This window comes from Fundulus heteroclitus, chromosome 12 (genome assembly GCF_011125445.2).
Source record: "Fundulus heteroclitus isolate FHET01 chromosome 12, MU-UCD_Fhet_4.1, whole genome shotgun sequence".
NCBI lineage: Eukaryota > Metazoa > Chordata > Actinopteri > Cyprinodontiformes > Fundulidae > Fundulus > Fundulus heteroclitus.
Genome location: NC_046372.1, coordinates 29,148,396 through 29,166,027, shown reverse-complemented (window position 1 = coordinate 29,166,027; position 17,632 = coordinate 29,148,396). Strand labels below are relative to the sequence as shown.

Genomic DNA, 17,632 nt, shown 5'->3' with positions numbered 1-17,632 from the left:
GGTTTAATTTGATTATATATTTCTGCTGTTCTTTGATCGGCTTGAATGGTGAAATACCTTAAAACATCTCTAGTTGTGTATTTACACTATATGGAAAATGAAGGAGAAAAACTAATAATTCTTTGTAAATATATCTGAAATTTGTAGCCTTACAGATCATCATTATGTTTAATTTGGTGGTGGATCCTAATTTGGCACTCCCTATTCCTAAATCTAAAATTACTTAAAAGTATTCAACAACACAGTATTTTTTATCTGATTTGATTTTTTTTATATATCTATATCACAGATTTCCTAAAATACTCCAGAAATCCACAAGCAGGTACATTTACATCAATATATAAATAGTTGCAGGATCAAGATATTTAACTACGATTTTACATAAAAGATCAACAACAGTCATGCGACTGTGAATGTATATGTGAGGTAATGTTTGCTGTATTAAATGATCAGAGCAGCTTACTTGTACAGTATACTTCTAGCTTTAAACCTGCATGATTAAACGGTGGCATTGTGACAACAGCTGTGCATAACAAGGCTGCGTGCACAAATGCTATTTTTTGCTCCAGAACTACAAAGCTGGCTGTCAGCAGCCTGTGTTCCAGGATATCTGTGCTTCTGCTTGGCTTTCGATTATGCAAGTGCCGGCGCCACAGCACTAGAAGCGAACGAGTACGCCGCATGCAAAATGTGCCTCCTCCTTGAAGATGAAAGGGTGTAAATAATGTATTTTGTGTCACTGCATTATTCATCCGCTATTAATTGCAACAACCCGGCACTCGCTTCTTGTATGCCGTTCGTTTGACTAAATTACACTGCTTTTAGGTGCTGCTTTCTATTACGTGGAGGGTTGTAGGTAAATCTATACTCAAGGATTATCAGGGTGGATTCCACTAAATGAAAATTTTCACCATCATCATTAGGCCAAACAGTGCAACGTTATTTAGTCAACTATGTTTTTTTTTGGGGGGGGGAGGGGTTTGGCCATAAATTCAGGATGCTTTTCTATTCATTGTCTGAGAAATCTTCTTTTTCTTGTTATCCATAAAGCTGTCAATTATGCATGGGAGGAGGGGCCTCGGAAACATCAAGAGAGCATAAAGCCACAATTAGAACAGCCGAATATTTCTGCTCTTCGTAAAGCGCGTGGCACCGAGGCCTGTGTACAATCAGAGTAAGGCGAATCGTTTGAAAAATATAGGCCGCGTTGCAATTAAATTATATGGCCGCTTGGACCAGGGTGCCAAGAGCAGTGCATATTTAAAATAGCGAGGAGAGCCGTTGCTATGCTCGCATTAGCATCTGGCCCTTTTATGTAAATTTGATGAGAGAGGACTCATGCATATATGGCAGGAGCTGGGGTATACTCGCCTAATATCCTTATTAGAGAGGGGCGAATTAAATATTTATTAGGGGGGTACCAAGGGTTAGAGAAGGGGAGGGGAGGCAGAGTCAGTCCTGTGTTGTTGTGAGGACCTGAGGTGGAGGAAAGGGTAAAAGGAAGAAGGAGATTGGCTTTCTGTACGAGTGTCTCTCTCTGCCTCAAGGTGCCACCATCTTAAGGCGTTTGGCAGTAGTGAGAGTGTGGGGAGGGTAGACCTAAAATGTCCGCTGGCACACACGCACACGCATACACATTAGCGATTGCATTTTTTCTTTTCCATTTTTTTTTTTTTTTTTTGCCGTATTTGGGCAGAATAGAGATCCCAAAGGCAATTTTCTTTTAGTTATGGATGCCGGAGCTTTGCATGCTGAGAATCTCATTTGCATCTATTAATCCCTTTGATTATTGTCACGTTTCACCAAACCAAGCTTTGTTTAGCTTCCTGACGCTTACCGCTAATTGGACAATGATGCCGACGTTATTGATGTCAAGCCTAAGCTGGTATTAATTAATATTTTGGGATAAAATATCCAAACAAGCAATTCTTTACCAGATCCAACGGTAATTTACAGTGGTGCCACAAAAGTGGAACCAAGAGAGGGCAATGCCCCCCCCCCCCAAAAAAAAGAAGCTGGCCAAGCTGTAGCTTGGCTAGACAATAGTTTTTATAAGTGTGTTTCAGAAAGGAAAGGACATGCTTTGATGAGTTGCAACATTTATTTACATTAAAATTTTCTATTTTTTTGTCCCTCATATCAAGCTCTTCTGAATGTCGGCCGCTCCTGGTCCTGCGCTCAAATGGTAATAGCTTCAAATATTTAAGGAGGTTCAGATACAGTTTTTTTTAAAACAAAGATTACAAAAAGGCATATTTTAATAGGTCGATTCAGTGGATTTCTGACATATACTTACATCAAAATAAAACGTTAAATATCCACTACAAATTAAAACTTAAATTAAAAAAATGTTACAAAAATACAAAGATCAATTATAATAGAAAAAACATATACGGAATAACCTCATTAACTTCTCATTTTAAATAGTCTTTACTTTTCCGTTTTTTAAACTGTAAAATGAATAAGAAAACAGCTTCTAAGGTGCAATTTGTATTTGCAGGGCTGTTTCAGGGTGATTTTTGCAACCTTAGTGCCAGATGTGTAGATGGGGACATTACTAAGCAGTTAAAGCAAACTAAGCATGACACTACAAAAGCAGAGAGGACGACCGATGGAGCCGTTGACTTTATAAGTCATTGATGCAAATCATTTGTGTTTCCTCGTATCATTCTTTGTCTGCTTGACTCGGCCTTAAAAAAAAACATCAAAAACACAAACTGCACCTGACCTCTTCCATCTGTTGTTTTATCATAAATGTTCTTAGCGAGGTTGGGCCCACGAACACAGGAACTGGCGAACACACACAGACACACAGGACCGAAGCCCATATTGTTCGGAGCGATAAAGACACAACAGTAGCATTATATTTCACAAAAAATATTGAGTACACGTGAGGTTCACCAATTTAGAGAAGTAAATTAATTTCGATATTCCTGCATGGCTGCAACTGACAGCTTCCGTTGAATTTGTTAACATGTGCACTTCTGGATATAGAAGCGTGTCAGTGAGTGTGTGTTTCCTTTACTTATATCCTACAACCATCGGAGCAGGCATGTGAAACTCTGCTCATCCTAGTACGGTTATCCTGTTGCTGCCCTTGTGTTATGCAGCGTAGTCTATCGCCTCCCCGTTCCCCGTGATGAGTGGTACGGCCCGGCGTGCTACCAAAGAAGTGAGGATAATTAAACGGCTGTGAGTTTTAGCCCGCCGTCGACTAATGGATTATTACCGAGAGGAAATGAGACAGGCCGCATGGGGTGAGCCGGGTGGCAAAACAGGGCCTCCGCTCTGGATAATGAAACACCGAAAGCTACCTGGGGTATGTGGAGAAGACAGACCTCATCTATAAAGAAAGGAGGCACTTTTGTTCCATGCCTACATCCTTTTGTTATACAGGTATAAAGGAGCGACACGTTCAGAGATACACAAAAAAAAAAAAACACAAGTGCATCGCTCCAGTAGAGACATGTGCAATGCTTTAAATCAACGCAGCTCTTTTTTTTTTTTATGAATTTTTGATTGCATGCAGCATCATGTGCATTGGCACTTTATAATTCTGGGGAAACAATAACCATGGCACCACCACCAACCCCACCCCCCCCCTCCCCACACTATCTCCATATTTCGTCTCATCACCACTATCCATCCCCCCACTCTACCACCTTCCACACATATCCTCAGCATGGCGGTAGGAAGAGGTGGGTGCTGGAGGGAGATGGGATGAGACAAGCCACACAAGCCGCCAAGGGAACAAAGTGAAGGTAAAGGGGGAGGAGTGCTGCATGGTGTCCTAAACTGTGCCGTAGGGCTTAAAATACTCGTATGCACACTGATTTGGCACCATAAGGATGCTCTAAGATGTGTAAAACAACGGCCAGTGAATAACCTGTTTGGCTGATGATGCATTTTTGAACCCTGTTTGTGGTGAAATAAAACCATAAAGATAAATCACTTAATTTGAATGACTCCTGTGTCGTTTTGTTATCGACTACCGACCTACATGCAAGCACAAACACATGAATGTGTTTGTGCTTGCATGGGTTTGTCAGGATGGATGTTGGCTGAGAGCTCTAATAAAATGTGGCATCTGTCAGTTTGATACTGACATATCAGAGGATTCACACGATCACCAGGGACAGGGATACAACCTGCATATGCTTCATAACTGTGTATTTTTTGCAAATACGAGACATAAGGATAGAAATGACCTCTTTGTGTTGTGAGGCAAGGCAAAGCAAAGTGATCTCAAACGTCATGGTTAGAGTACAGATTATCTGTCTTTGTTGGTATTGGCATGTGACCAGGGTTTGACTGCACTGTCTTCAACCAGCCATGGCACGGGTGAATGTCAACAGTCATGTCTCGAGTCAAGTCAAAGCCAAATAAAGGTTTAAACACAACTGTTTTAAAAAAATTATACCCTAACTATAAAATCACCAGTAAATCAATCAGTGAAATATGAACGATAAAATGCTAATTTCTTTTAATCTGCTAAACATTAATCTCCATTTGTTCTTGGATGCATTAAAGGTCATTGCCAGGGTGTCACGTGTGTTGTTCTGTGAGCTCAGGGAAGTGGCCAACAACCTTTACAAAGAGATTTACTCACAAAATAAAACTGATGTGGAAAGGCAAAACATACCCTTTGAAAACTTTGACAAGTGATCTATCTGATCCAGCTGATCAACTTATTTTTTATTTTTTTACAATCATGACAAACCATATTTGTTTTGTGGTTACACCATGTTATTCCTTTATTTAGGATCTGAAATGAAACAAATATAACAGACTTTAGCAAATAGGGAATGGTTAAATTTGGTTGAATAAAACATTCCATGCTTGAGGAAAAAGATTAAAAATAAACATAGTTTGTGACTCAATGGTTGATTGACTAATGACAAGTGAAAGAGTAGAAAAAACGATTGCTTGTACTTGTTAGTGTCATAGAGATACTGTATGCAGATTGCAGAAAAAAATTGCCTTTATGCTACTTTCATACTAAAAAATGCTCAGCACTCAGTGGACAAAGTTAATAAGAGCCACTTTAGAGGGCATAAAGAGCCACAGGTGGCTTAGGAAGAGCAGGTTGCAGACCCCCGGGATAGGGGGTAAAATGGAAGTCACTCATGGTGCACTAGAAATGCAACAGAGTTAGCTACAAAGGGCTACATGACATTTATCATGATTTGATGATAGTTTAGGAAGAAAATTTAAAAAAGTGTTAATTTCTGAGTTGTATAATTATATTTACAGTGGAGGAGCTGTTCAACAACTGAAGGTAAACATACTTAGCAAGTTTCCCTGTGTGTGTGTTTCGTCGCTGCAGCGATGGTGAAAGGCAGCAACAGCCAGCTGCAAGAAGCTGGGAAAAGATGTCGTCATAGGAGCTCCCGGATTTTGCTTTCTACTGGACCTGTGTAAGGTAAAATTTGTTTGATGGGCAAAAGTTGTGTGGGTGTGTATGTGTGTCCCTGACTTTTATGTGCTTACCGTTAGCGGCCACCTTGGGACCTGAATTTGCTTGCACACAGAGACATTTACTTTTTCTTCTCTCACTAATTGTTTGCTATTTCAGCAGGAACAAGCTTTACGGGATGCAACAAGGGATTAATAAAACAGTGTCTGAAAGATTAGCAAATGTACAAAGGTTTAAAAAAATGTGTTGATGTTCATTTGGGGTGCTGATTGTTTCAGTAGCTTCAGGTCAGTTGGCACATTTGCCATTTCATACAAACATTTTCCATCATTTCCTGCTTTGTTGCTGCAGCTTCACATGCGTGTACTGAACCATTGTGAATTAACTTAGTGTTCAGTGTATTTAAGTACTTTTTTGGAATTATGAAGCTAAATAGTTATACAAAAGGTTTAATGACACCATATATGAATTATATGGTATATTATTTAAAGAAAACATTTTATTATAATTATACCCTATTTGTATTTAGTTTCTGATCCCCATTTGAAACAGATGACTCCAGGTTATGACAAGGATGTGCTAATTCTGAGTTATCCAGGTATACTGAGTGAAAGTCAGGTTGCCTACAATTTAAGCCTATTCGCTGCTTAATTATGACTATATTGTGGCTCTACATCGAACCAAAAATAATTATAAATGATCGTGGGTTTATACTATTAATAATTTAAGTCATGTGACTGCATTTACATACACCAGGCTACATGGGAAGGCCACAAAACATTACTTTTAACATCCCCTGGTCATAAGATACCCAAAAAAGTCAAGTAGAAAATGACCAAAGTGAAGCAAAGTGACCAGCAACATGATTGGATCTGTGAGTTTCTGCCCATGTGGACCTTTTTGCTAGCACTAACCTTAGTGCTAGCAAAAACATGATTTTAGGGCCAAAGGGCATGCTGTAAAAACTGTTACTGTTCAGATGTCATCGTTACAAATTTACACAGACAGCAACTTTAACCAGGAAGTGATTTCAGTCCTCTCCTTTAGCTCCTAATATCCATGCAGTAGCTGTTCCTTTCCTCCTGGGCAGCGCTCACATTGCATGTACAACAACCTAACAATCAGTTAGACATTCAACCAAGATTATAGGTAGGCATTGTACGAGTAGAAGACAGACAAACATTATAATGAGCAGAGAAGTATTTCAAAGGGAAACGTTGATAACTTTATATTAGCTGGCATCAATATTTCATATTATACAGCTTTTCCTATTTTAAATTGGACCTCTGTTTATACATCTCAGGGACCTCTTCAGATACTCAGGTGCAGGGAGGTGTTTGAAAAAAAACTCGACAGGCAGAAAGATACACACACACACACACACACACACACACACACATATATATATATATATATATATATATATATATATATATATATATATATATATATATATATATGAATGTATATATGTATACAGAGAAATCCCCAATGTTCACAATCTTCATAATCAGAAGTTTACATCAGTTTAAAAAAATGTAAAAGGACTGAAAAGAGAAAACGTAAGAGGCTGATGAGGTGAGGTGGTATGTCAGCCCCCCTGGGCCTTAGTGTACTGAAGTTTAACTGCCTTTAATTACTCCCAATACTCCCACACTTTTGGTGAACTTTGAAAAAGGTCCAATTAGAAAGAAGGGAAAGCTACTCAATAGAAATAGAAGTCTGCAGCCACCTAGTCAGTTTAGAGAAAATTCTGCAGAACATTCAGGACAAGTATGTTGGGCGTGACTGATTTTAAAGCTCATATTGACCTGGGGTTGCTGTTGACCTGAGTAATCTGTTAACGATGAAGGCAAAACCAGAGCAGGGATATGAGCCATCCACACGTTTGATGGTTTTTGCAATCAGCATTTGATGGAACTTGTCACAGTGAGTGAGTGGTGCAAAAACTGTGTTTTGCCTAACAGTCACATCACCCAGATTGTTTTAATAATGGTTTTATTATTCCACAAAAGAGGGGGGGGGGGGGATTCAGGTATGACAGTGCGCAAAAACACATAGACCAAAAACACCAAAGCTACACTCTAGATTAAGTACAATGAATAAAGAAGCTAATTTAAAGTTAAGCTGTAAATCAGAAGACTTATCAGAAAGGAAAAGAAAAAAAAATATATATGTGTGTGTGTGTATTGTGCAATTATTGGTTGATAATACAGCATATTCAGTTAAAGTTAATTAGAGGATAGTCAACAGCCAGTTTACAAAATGATGTGAGAAAACTATGCAATATAAGCGATTGTACAAGCAACACCACTAGTAGCTAAAGCGTGTACAGATGGATATTAGCATCTGAGATCAGCTGTTCAGATGAAGAATCTGTGGAACTTGTAGCATACTTGTAAACATAATGAGTGTGTTGTGAGCAGCAGAGATTAAAAAGTGCTCATTTTGAAAAAAAAAAAAAATAATAAAATTCCCAGTATCTAATTCACAAGCAACATCAGGTGCTCAACAGAGGATGAGAATGAGACAGGATAGTCCTGTTGACCTGAGGCCCTCCAATGCTGTCTGTCACCATCACAGATGAGTTCACAGTGTCTTATGGAGGACAGTCTTCACATATCAAAAACTTTATTGATTTCTTTATTAACATAGCAGTTTTATTTTACAATCAATAAGATGGATCAATAAGATGCACATAAAGCAAGCAGTGTACATAATAAATTGTCTTAAAGCTACAAAACCATTGCATGAAAAACCCAACCCGCAGAGGAGATAAATATATGACTTTTTTAGTGTCATATGACTTATTTGCATTATTTAGTTATGGATAGGCTTTTTGTTTGACAAGAACATCTTACACATTAACTGTGTCATGGGCTGGACCAGGAAACCGGGTCATCCAACCATCTTTGGAGAAAAAGCTTGAACACGGCTCAAAGATTTATTCCTCTCTCAAACTGTTTAAATCCTTTTTATGTGTCTACTTATATTATGTATACATATGCATATGCAGCATATTACGTAATAAATTTCACAACTCAAGGAATACAACAATATTTGCACTGTAAATTGTTCTCTGGTCCCATATGTCGAGTAATAAAACCATGAAAAACACAGGATGTTTACCTCAAAGTATAGCTTGCTCGTAATACACTTCTTCACTTTACCGCCGCTACAGTTGTAATCATCTATCAGACATGCATATTGGTGCTAAGGCTGCCTCCTGTAGGGGTACCGTTGGGAGCAAATCTTTATAACGAGGCCCCCACATTCTAAATATAAACCCTCCAACACTCGTAGTCCGGCTCCTTTGGCAGTAGTGCTGCCCGACAGCAATTAATGAAGTTATCGGCTCGTGTTTGCGAGATTAAGGCCAGCTAAAATGCATGCTAGATGCACGCGTGGTGTCTGATATACGGTGATAAAGCAGCACCAGAGAACAAAAAGATGCATATTTTTTTTCAAGTAGAAATAGAGTAAATTAAAAGGCTTCTGTTTTATCAGATGATACAAGAACAAACAACTTTAACATGTAAAACAATTTTCAAACTGAGCACCTAAAGGAGCAAAAAGTGAACTATTTACAAAAATATTGCGATAAATGTGAAAGGGTCTTTTGAGTGATGTTTCAATCTTCAATTTTCCTGTTTTTTGTTTGTGAGGTTATTCCATGTTTCATGCGTGGAAGCAATGATTTTCCATGTTTCCATTGCAGACACTCGTGCCTCATAGCAGTAGTAAAAAAATGAGTTTTTCTTGGTCCACAGTAGCACCCCTAACTAACCTCTTTCCTGTTATTTCTTTGAACCATAATGTCATAAATCAATTTTTGTGAAAATTGTACTTAATTAGAATTTTTTTTTTCCCCCCATCTAATATCCAAGAAGCTGTGGCTTGGGTGGGTAACAGAGATCTAGAGGGAGGGTTCTCCTTGTGTCATCCTACAGTCAGAACAAAGGATATGCACATGCTGGAAATCATGCAAATACATGCAAATTGCCGGGGGCGAAAAATAGCGGTGTGTGTGGTAGGAGAGGAGTTTGTACGAGCTAAGGGGAAAGCAAAGGCCCTCGTACACGGCACATGCTCGGAGAAGCTTTCTTTAAAATATACATAACTTTAAATATACGCATGTTGAACTTGAATATAATTCTGAATCTCCTCCGGAGGCAAACGGCTGCACACGAATCTTGGTTAGTCCTGTTTACCCACAATGCCTGAGGAGCATGGATCTCTGCAAATCTATTTTCTTTATTTATTTTTTTGCTAAGAATCATACTCTATTTATTATGATGCAATGAACTGCACAGCATTCAAAGAGGACTCTAAAATGCAGTAAATGCAAATGTGACAGGCAATGCCTGCAAACAGCTCTCCGTTAAGAGAGGAGTGTGTGCATATGCGCTGGGATGATGCAATATTTTGATGGCGCCGCCCCAGAGGAACGCAGAGCTGATATTAGTGACATGCGCTAATGACAGCCGCACCTCACCTCTTCGCCTTCTTAGTGGAAAAAAAAAAAAAAAACTTTATCACGCATGACATTTTCATGAGGTAACCACAACGCTTAGGTAATGACAGCATAGGCCATGTTCCTCTCGCTCTAAAAAAGAATAATATGCTTGTTTCATAGTCCTTCATATTTATTCTAGCTCATGCTATCAAAATTTAAAGCCCTCGAAGGATTACTACATTATTTCAGATTGGCTGATGTACATGAATTGTGTTTTAGGCTGAATATTACCAGGTAGTTTGCCGATTTAAAGAATATATGTTTGGGCTAAAAAGTATATTATCAGTTTTTCCTTACAAATCTATGTCCACGCCGTGTTTCATCGCCTCTGTCAAAATAAAATATCCAATTACCTAGAAGAAGAAAAAAAGCATAGTATACATTCTTTACAGAGAGTTGATTCCAGCATTAAGACAACCAGCCGATGTTAATGTGCTTGTCGGCAACCAATATAACAACCAGGGAGTCTCACGGTCTGCAAAAATCTACAATTTGTAGAAAACTGCATATGAAAAAGAAATAAATCACATTTAAATAAACGCCGCCTACCAACCTCTTTCGGTGCTACCTCTCTCTCTCTCTCTCTCTCTCTCTCTCTCTCTCTCTCTCACACACACACACACACACACACACACACACACACACACACACACACACACACACACACACACACACAGAAGAACCTGCAGACACAATATGCTAGAGGAGAAAAGGGGGGAAGGCGCACACAGACAGACGCTCACAATTGTGCATAATAATGTTAGCATTCCTGCATGTCTAATGCAGGGGATATTTAGACAGACACTCGCTGGTCTGGCTTCCTGCTCGTTCAGTGTGTGTGTGTGTGTGCGCGTGTGTTAGTGCAGGTCTAAACAGCAGGAGAGCATAATGATGTATTAATTGTGGCCTGAATTCAGTCAGGGTGTTCAAGGCTGCTTGCTGAGACTACTAAGAGGCATTCGATGAGACTGTTAATCTTTGTGCGAGCTCCAGCATCACCTGAGCAGACCTGTCAATGGCGCTGTTTTAGAACAGCCCCACGCTTATTCGGCTCTAATTATTGTCACGATGCGTTGGCAAACGGGAAACACTTCTTCGGAACCTGTTGGTACATTAAAATGAGACGTATATTTTTTTCAGAAGACTTGAGGAGATTCAAGAAAACAGATGGAGTGGCAACAGCCAAAACATTCATCGTGAATTGTTGTAATCACATTCAAACTGATGCGAAGTGACAATTTAAACCCGTCCAACACTAACAAACCCTCCACTCCTTCCCAAGGTCCTTCCGAATAGAAAATGCACAAACAAGGGGGAGAGGATATGAAAATGGAGTCTCCATAAAGGATGCAAACAAAGAGGGACAGACAGCATATATTCTGACAAGGGCAGGCAGAAGATGAAGCTCATTTTTTCTTTTTCTTTTTTTTTTGTTTGCGGGCACCCAGTGATGTCTGCATTGGAGATTGCTGAAATCCCCCTCGAATGCTTCCCTGTGGTGATGGTGGTGGGGGGGTGTGGGATGTGGGGGGGGTGGGGGGGGTGGGGGGTGGGTCGTTGGCGTCGAGATGGTTGAATGAGGGGATGGGTTTCGGCTGTGTCTGCCGTGGTATACGTTTTTTTTTTTCTCTCTCTCTCCTTCCCCCCACCTAAATATATTTATTTTCTGTTTCCATCAAATGTCAAGTTAATTTCCTGGGTGCTATGAGGGATGTGTCCTACCCCCTCGGTACGTGTGGCACAGTGTTGGATTTAGACAGTTAGTTACGTGTCTCAGTGTGTGTGTTCGTGTGTGTGTGTGTGTGTGTGTGTGTGTGTGTGTGTGTGTGTGTGTGTGTGTGTGTGTGTGTGTGTGTGCATGTGTATGTCTCTAAGTTTATGAAAGGATGAATGGAGGAAAAGATGAAGGGACCACGGCAGTGTTGGAAGGGCATGCACATGCACCTATGTGTGTTTTGATTATGCTCGCAAAGAAAATGATTCAGTCACTAATAGATGCATTTGGCGGCGTGGCTATAGCTACGTAGCTAACCCCGTTTTTTTTTTTTTTATTTATTATTCTATTGCATGCCTTGTGGTGGTACATCTCATCTGAATATCGTGAAAGAAACAAAACACACAATTTATTCCAACAGATGATTCACGCTGTCCGGCATTTCCAACAACGTACTCAAGATTGGGGATGTTGGACAAACAGTATTTTGTGCAAGCTGACAAAATGACCCAAGCTTATTTAAAACAAACAAATTGAATGCACTGATGTGTGTTTCTTCATACGAGCTGGTGGTGGAGGCTGCTGCCTGGCCCAAGCCGCTCTGCATCATTCCCTCTAAAGCTATATTTGGTTGAATCCTTATTTTCTGTTATTATTAATAATGCTCATGTATTTTGTGCTTTTAATGTATGTTCATGTCCATCACATTTGAACAGGTTTACCCATTAAGTGTTGATTTTATTATTTTTGATGCTGTGTAGCCTTTTAAGAAAATGTGCTCCAGGAAATCTCAGGTGCTTCAGCTGGTCTTCAAATGTACATATGCTGTTGCATTCAGTTGTTGGATCCTTAGTATCTAGGAATTTAACCGTGTCGGTCTATGCTTCAGTGTAAGAACATGCACCTGAACTTTGAACCGTCCATTCTAGCACACGAATATACTTTGATCTAAGCCATCATAATATCCCCTTGGCTGTGAGTTTAGAGTAGTTGTCCTGCTGGAAGATCAATCTGTACCCCGGTCTCAAGTCTTTTGCGGCCTCTAACGGGACTTTGTTGTGGATTAAATGGCAAATGGACTGAATTTGTATGGTTCCTTTCTGCTCATGCTGACCACTCCAAGCACCCTACACTGCAGCCACATTCACCCAGTCTCACTCATTAATGCACTCACATTCACACACATACACTCAGATCGGTTGGCAATTTGGGGTTAAGGGCCTTGCCCAGGGGCACATGTCGATGTACATGTGACAGGAGGAATCTGGCATTGACACAGTCTTGACCCACTCGACCCACCGAGCCACAGCTAACTTGTTTAGTTCCAGCTATCTTCCCATCCAGTCTGACCAGCTTACCTATCCTGGGTTGACGTATAAGACACTATGATGCTGCCACCACCTTTCACAATGAGAATAGTGTATTCCAGATGATATTGTCAGTGTTTCATCAGAAATAGCATTTTGAATTTAGGTCAAAAAGTACATTTAAAGGTGCATAGTGCAAGTTTTTATGTTAAATATTATTGATGTTCTTTCCCACACATGCCCTTGCAGTTGCTCAACGTGTAAAATGAGTTTTCCTCTATTTACTGCAGTTGACTCTATGGGCTCCATTAAACAGTTTATGAGAGTGTTTCAGGCCGAATCCGCCGGGCGTGCGCGTGGGTGCGACGCGTTGCATGCTCTTGTTCACCAGGCTACTTTGTTGAATCTCCGCCGTAATCGATGCATTAGCAAGAGAACACGGGCTAACTTCAATACGTATAGATTTCTTACCTCAGAACACATTATGCCTCTAAACAAAAGGCCTGTGCCGCCTCAGCTTTTTCTCTCCTCCCATGCACGTCATTTCAACTTGTCGCCAGAGGGGGGGAAACATCTTCAACAATCCTGGAACTTACACTATGCTCCTTTAAGATTGGCCTGGGGCCATGTATTTAGGGGCGTTGTCCTGAGTCTCAGTCTTTTAGAGGCTGTAATAAATTGTCTTAGACGATTGCCCTATGCTTACATCCATCCATTTATCTTTCAATTCTGGCCATCCGAAGAAAATCATGCCCACAGCATGATTCTGCCTCCACCATGTGTTATTCTGGGGACCCTGCTTTAAACTTTTCCACAACTGACCTTCCTAGTCTCCATAATGGTATTTGTTTGTTATCGCTCTTTACCAAACCTCTGAGGATCTTCACAGAACACATGTATTGCTACTGAGATGAAATTACAGACAAACTCGCTTTACTAGCTGTTCACTTCTTATGGTAAGGGATTGTAATGAATTTCATTTGAGCTTGTCAGAGAAAAGGGCTCGGGATACATATGCTCATCAGCCTTTTCAGGTATGACACATGAAAAATGGTGAAAAACATTCCACCCCACAGATATGCACTGCTTTATGTTAGTCTATCATCAAAAATCCAAATAAAATCTTTTGGAATTCAATGTAACAAGACTAAAAAAAAAAAGAATCCAGTTCTTGAGTAGTTTTGCAAGGCCCTGTAGTTTCCCGGTGCGTGTGTAAAATGTTGGATGGTAAACGTCTTACTTTGTTCTCCCAACGTGTGAATCGGGATTTTGCAGAGAAAGGGATTTGCATTCTGCCAGTCGTGCTTACACTGATGCATGTGCCTGCCCTACAAATGTCACATCCCATAACCCAGAAAAATTACACCAGTCCCACCTAATTACGCATATTCATACCGCCGCTTTGCATATAGCGCTGGTAACGCATGTCTGTTACAGATGGCGGCGCGGAAAGATGGTGTTGAGTGAAAGGGCTTTTCAGTCCACCGATTCAGTATGTCTCGGCCACAACCCAAAGCTCGATAAGGCAACTATCTTTTCTTTTTTTATTATTATTTGAGATCATTATTGCAAGAAAGCTTTGTGTTATGTCTTACAGTTAGTCAGATTTCCACTGCCTGCAGCATTTTAAACCCAAGCGGGAATTTTCAATAAATAAGTCAGCCTTGTTCTATATTATGAAGGTCACTCTTGAAAATAGATCAGATTTAGCAAATTGTCATGATTCGACATTCATATTGCATCTCCTCTGTTTCTCCTTGCATTCGCTGAATGTCTGTATCTTTCATCCAACTTCCATTCTAAACGGGATCCATACGCTTACTGCGGATGAATATGCAAATCAGAGGGATACCGACGTCCAGCTACTGGAAGCAGTCAGAGTTATGACTGAACAGGCAGAGGGAGCTGGATGGGCCATTGCAGCGCTCACAGGACAGAGCTAATCAGGCCGGCCGCGACGAAGATGAGAAGGTCCACAGTTCCGGGGTAAACGGCAGCTGTTTCTGCCCAGGTTTCAAATGCGTTCAACAACGCAACCATTGTCCTGCCAGCTCTCATTAGGGGACGAACCGGAGACATGGTGACAAGTAAAAGTGGGAATGGGAGGTGGTGGGGAGGCAGAAAAAAATAAGAGGGGGAGGGGGGGGTGAAAAAGGAAGATGTTCTTAGGAGAGTGTAGGAGCAGGTGGGTGCAGAAGATATGGTAGGCGGAGGAGTGGAAGATACGAGTGTTATAGGGAAACAGTGAAAGGTCCTTTTTTTTGACAGTCTTCAGTTCCACCTTTTCCCCCACTTCTTCCTCTTCCCTCCAGTTCCTCGATCTTTAATGTTTTTTTTCCCCCCCAATCTTTTCCTCTCATCCCTACATAGACGATCCCTTCCTTTACTATCCTGCCACCCATTTACTTCATCCCTTTCACTTGCCCTTTGTTGCCTGCTTTCCTTGCATCAAGGATGTTTTGCCTGTCATACCACCTTTGTATCACGTTTCCTACCCAGGGCCAGACAGAAAGAAGCCGAAAAGAGAACACAGAAACAAAAGAAAGGGGAGGAGAAGGGAAGGGGAACGAGGCTAAACAAAAAGGAAAGATCAGGCTGCATCTTGGCTTGATAAACATGGGGAGAGGAGGCTCACGATGGAAGACATTATGCTCTTGTTAGTAAAGGCAATCAGTTAGTGAAGAGCACGCCGTGGCACACCATCTTTGCTGGGGTCATTCATGGCCCAAATGAGAGCCCAAAAGGAACTCCCTCGGCTCAAGCTTTTGCCCACCGTGGATCCCCATTTACCACAAAGGATTTGCTTTCTCAGTGTAGAAAAAGGTCTGAATTTGCGTTTCCACAGCAAATCTTTCCTCATTAAGCGAAATCTTCCCCACAATCAAAGGGTCCTGGCTTGGAGTTATATATACATAGTTGAAACTTTGTTAAAGGGAACAGAAAGATAATCCCCAAAACCTAGTCCCCAGCTGATGTACCTAAAACTATGCAGTGATACCACACTGAACCCATCAGGAGTGGGCTCTGCCGGATGGAATTTAGCTATCACAATGTATCTGCGAGTGACACTGACAATTGCATACCAAATTGTCACTCAGGTGCTATCAGCATATCATACCGCGAGCTGGCTGAAATTCCTTCACCCTCTTCCCCTCCGTGTTTTCTTCCATATTTTTCTGTCATCCGCAGGAATAGCTTCAGATAATAGCAGCAATCTTTATTGTGAGAAAAGGCTAGGAGTATTTCTGCCTTAACAGATTCAAACCACTACTTTCTGCAATTCCTTCTGCCGAGGAACTTGGCTGTGATTCCAGTCGGAACCTGGAAATGAGGGAAACAATAGGAAATGAAGAAGCTTGGGCGGAAACAAAAAAAAATATTAAGTGCTTGTGTGTGTGTTTGTTTGTGTGTGTGTGTTTGTGTGTACTAGCATAGACGATGCCTACTGAGAGAAACATTGTCTCACATTTGGTTTCAGAGGCTCTCCTGTTGCTGTTTATGTCTGAACAAAAAAAAAATATCAACACAACAAGCAGTGGCAGTTACACAATAAAAACTTCTGCAATGGGCACTGTCAGCTTTTGATGTGGGAAACAAGGCTCACTGCCCAGGGCGGCACAACTTTGGGGGCGCACTGTGAGCAGATAAATAGATGGATGGGGGGATGGATTAATTGCATGTTATTTCTTGTGAGTTAGTTTCACTGTTAACATTTAAATGACCAAACCACTTAGTAATACAATAATGCAGTGAAATATTAAATACAATCTGTTATATATTAAGTGCACCTGTTTCCTTCAAAATTGCATTTGTCATGAAGGTTCCCTGAGGAATCAGGTAGAAAACCCATCAGTTCGCTAAACATCTAATTATGCTTGCTTGCCTCTTAGAAAACATGACAAGACACATGTATTATTTCAATCACATTTTAATTATGTAGCACTCATGCTGATGTTTATTGAAACAGGTCTGCACTTATTTTCCTAATGTCTCCGGACTTCATCTTTGCAGGTGGTCAGGGCTCTTTCTTTCCTCTTTATCTCTTCTACCTTGATTGTCGGTGCCATATCACTGTTGAGTCCCTGCATACAGGTGGTCATGCTGCTGACATTTGTGTCCAAGCAGAGGCTGGTGACATGGCCTTTACCACCCCTTGCTGGTTCTCCCCTCATCCAAAGCACCCCCTACTATGAGGTTTTCTTCATATGCATGTGTTGCATTTATATCTGAACATGTGCAAGCTTTAGGAACATCTGATTTGGACATTTTGTGTATTTAAGCCATGCATAGATCCCCATGCTTTACTGTGGCCTGTGTTCACAGTAGGGGATGTATTACAGGTAAAGCCTCCTTCTTATGATGATGCAAGGTGAGCAAACACAACCCTCCTGCTTGCTTGGGGACACAGAGGCAGACATAAGCTCATGTGAATGGTCATACTTCACTCAGAAATTATTAAAATACAGTATAATGTTGTGTTTGAGATAACTTAGTTGAAATATAAAACAAAAGTCTTGTTTTGAAAATGTTAAAATATTTTTGTTGTGCACATTTTTTCCGTTATGATCACCGGATTTAATGATTACTCTGATCAAATATTTGACATTGATATTAAAACTTCCAAGTTTTTGCATTGTCCGTCAAACTCCGTGAGTGAGTTTTGAGGTTGCTTTTTTGTC

The 17,632-nt window shown here is 40.6% G+C and overlaps 1 long non-coding RNA gene across 1 annotated transcript in view; it reads left to right on the top strand.

Moving 5' to 3' along the window:
- LOC105925497 overlaps positions 1-17,632 on the top strand; it is a 47,540-nt gene that overhangs the window by 9,679 nt on the left and 20,229 nt on the right. Inside the window, exon 2 of the long non-coding RNA XR_001166173.3 lies at positions 5,327-5,422. This is a non-coding gene — a long non-coding RNA (uncharacterized LOC105925497). The remainder of the gene's footprint in view (positions 1-5,326; positions 5,423-17,632) is intronic.